A 2744-nucleotide genomic window follows, 5' to 3' on the forward strand; every position below is an offset into this window, starting at 1 on the left:
CCCGATCTTTAATTGCTCCTTCCCCGCCTCCTCCCCCGCCCTCCATGGGCTCCCAATCATTAATTGCCCCGCCGCCACCTCCGCCACCACCTCCGCCGCCGCCACCCTTCTTTTTCTCTGCATAATACTGCACATTTAAAATTATTTATAACTTTTAAAATATCATGAGAATGGTGAACATCACTATGAATTTTTTCCTGACGCAAACATATCGAAATAGCATTGGAGTATACATTTTTTTGCATAAAAACCAGTAAAATTTTGGCTCTGTGTTCTTATTTTTTTTTTTCAATTTCAGGATCAAAATGGTTTTATGTTCTTACTTGTACACACTTTTCAAACGTAGTAAATTATTATAGTAAATTAGGATATTACTGTACTGTATTAGAGGGTAAAAATAATTAATTGTACAATAATCAATTTCATAAATTAGTTCGACCCGAGATGATGTTCGGGCGGGGAATGGATTATAGTTTAGTATGAACATAGAGAAAATGGTATGAATTACATCAATAAAAGAGTAACTGTTGTTAATTTATACGCGTCAAGGGCCCGGACTGTAGCTCTACTCTCGAACCAGGTTCCTTAGATAGTTACGCCACTGATTATCACTATGCATATAAAATACAACCAGACGCAGAATCAGTAAGAGAAATCGCAGACAAACTCCACCGCAACGACAGTTCTACTCAGAGCCATTAACACATGCTGTACCAGATTAATTGATTAATTGTTTTTTATGATTGACAATTGTTTATCATAATTGACAATAAAGCTAGTTTTTCCTCTCTTTTTTTGCATAATAATACGTTAGACATAAATACGTATTTATCTTATCAATGATGAAAGCTCTGGTTTACTCTGGTTGTTTTTCTTTGGTTAAAGTTTTTTTGGTTATTTTGGATCTCGGCCAATATCGAACCATTGTTTCTTTAGCATTGCATTTGAATTACGGGAATACACACCAAGCACCTATATTTTAAGTAGTGCGAGTATTATTAAATTATATTTTACGTGTATTAACAAACTGGAAGTGGCATAGCATATAAGAAACTTGCTGATACTAATAATATCAATAAGCAATAGCATAATATGTTATTAATTATTATTTTAATGAAACTTGTTTGGTCTATATCTTGTAAAAAGGTACCAAACTATGATAGTTATTTGTGGCTCAATACGGTACTGATTTTGGTGATTTACGGTGATGTTTTTTTAAAATTTTATTTATTTATTTTTTTTGTTTGTAATATGGTGATTGATATTTTTTTATGTTTATTATTTTTACAATTATGATTGTTGATATAATTTAATTTTTTTTCGGTTTGGTAACCATGTAGACATAGGCATGTAATTTACTGCATAAGAACTTCACAACCAACCAAGTGGTGGCTCTGTAATCATGGCCTAAGTCGACATCAGGGGGTCCGACATATACGACAGCCGGGTCTAAACCTATCCGACTAGAGCCTCGGCCAGGGAGGGTCCCGGAATATAAATTCCAGTTCATGGCGCGAGTTGAGCTTTTAGACCACAATATTAAGGAATTGGCAAATCGTAGTAACGTTATTTTGATAGGAAAATTCATATTTTTGGTCCGACGACCTGGTCGTGGCATCGTACGGGATCCGGGCCAGGGGCAGAATTTTTTTTATACGCGTGTCGATAGCTAATCAGTAAGACTATCACGTACAAAGATCACGAAGGCAGGTCATGGCCGCCTAGTCCCCCACCCACTTGTGAAAAGTTTAAAAAAAGGAGAAAAAGAAAAAAATGATGGCCCAAAACGCCTCGGATGTTATTTTTGGGAGTATAGAAAACACAATTTCGCGGGAGCATGGCCCCGGACCCCCCAAGGTAGTGTTATCTCGATCAGTCCCACTTTCAGCATCACCGCCCCCTCCCAGCTTCTCCTTCCTCCACTGGCGCCACCACTGAACATGCATGCAAAACCTTTAATGGTACAGTAGGCCTACGGTAAACGGACAATATGTTTCATCGTGGATTGTGTTATTGATATTTAAAATCGAGGTATGCACTTGTTTGGAGGGAAACTCTTTTGCAGCTCACAGTTATACACATCTCTTTGAATTGTTTGAAACTAGGTTGTGCATTAGATGCAATAATGCCACTGTACGGTATGCAACGAACAATCATTCAACTAGTGTTTCATCACTAACGTAAACCATTAGTGACATAACATGTCAAGCGTTGACAAAGACTACAGGAGTAGCCGAAATATTCGCCAAATTAAATTTCAGTCTTTCTAAAGTCAACATCCTACGTATTTGAGTTTCATTACTGTTACGCTATATTACATTCTACATAATGTTTGTCTCTTATACACATCTAGATGTGTATAAGAGACAGGGTTTACTCTGGTTGTTTTTCTTTGGTTAAAGTTTTTTTTGGTTATTTTGGATCTCGGCCAATATCGAACCATTGTTTCTTTAGCATTGCATTTGAATTACGGGAATACACACCAAGCACCTATATTTTAAGTAGTGCGAGTATTATTAAATTATATTTTACGTGTATTAACAAACTGGAAGTGGCATAGCATATAAGAAACTTGCTGATACTAATAATATCAATAAGCAATAGCATAATATGTTATTAACTATTATTTTAATGAAACTTGTTTGGTCTATATCTTGTAAAAAGGTACCAAACTATGATAGTTATTTGTGGCTCAATACGGTACTGATTTTGGTGATTTACGGTGATGTTTTTTTCTTTTTTTT

At 35.9% G+C, this 2744-nt stretch overlaps 1 long non-coding RNA gene across 1 annotated transcript; it reads left to right on the forward strand.

Moving 5' to 3' along the window:
* Positions 1–1227: 1227 nt before the first annotated feature.
* On the forward strand, positions 1228–2276 carry LOC117104342. The gene is made up of 2 exons (XR_004444727.1): positions 1228–1560; positions 2073–2276. It is a non-coding gene; the product is annotated as an uncharacterized LOC117104342 (long non-coding RNA).
* Positions 2277–2744: the final 468 nt, after the last annotated feature.

This window comes from Anneissia japonica, unplaced genomic scaffold, assembly GCF_011630105.1.
Source record: "Anneissia japonica isolate Jap-2015-1 unplaced genomic scaffold, ASM1163010v1 scaffold4536_len1192065_cov207, whole genome shotgun sequence".
NCBI lineage: Eukaryota > Metazoa > Echinodermata > Crinoidea > Comatulida > Comatulidae > Anneissia > Anneissia japonica.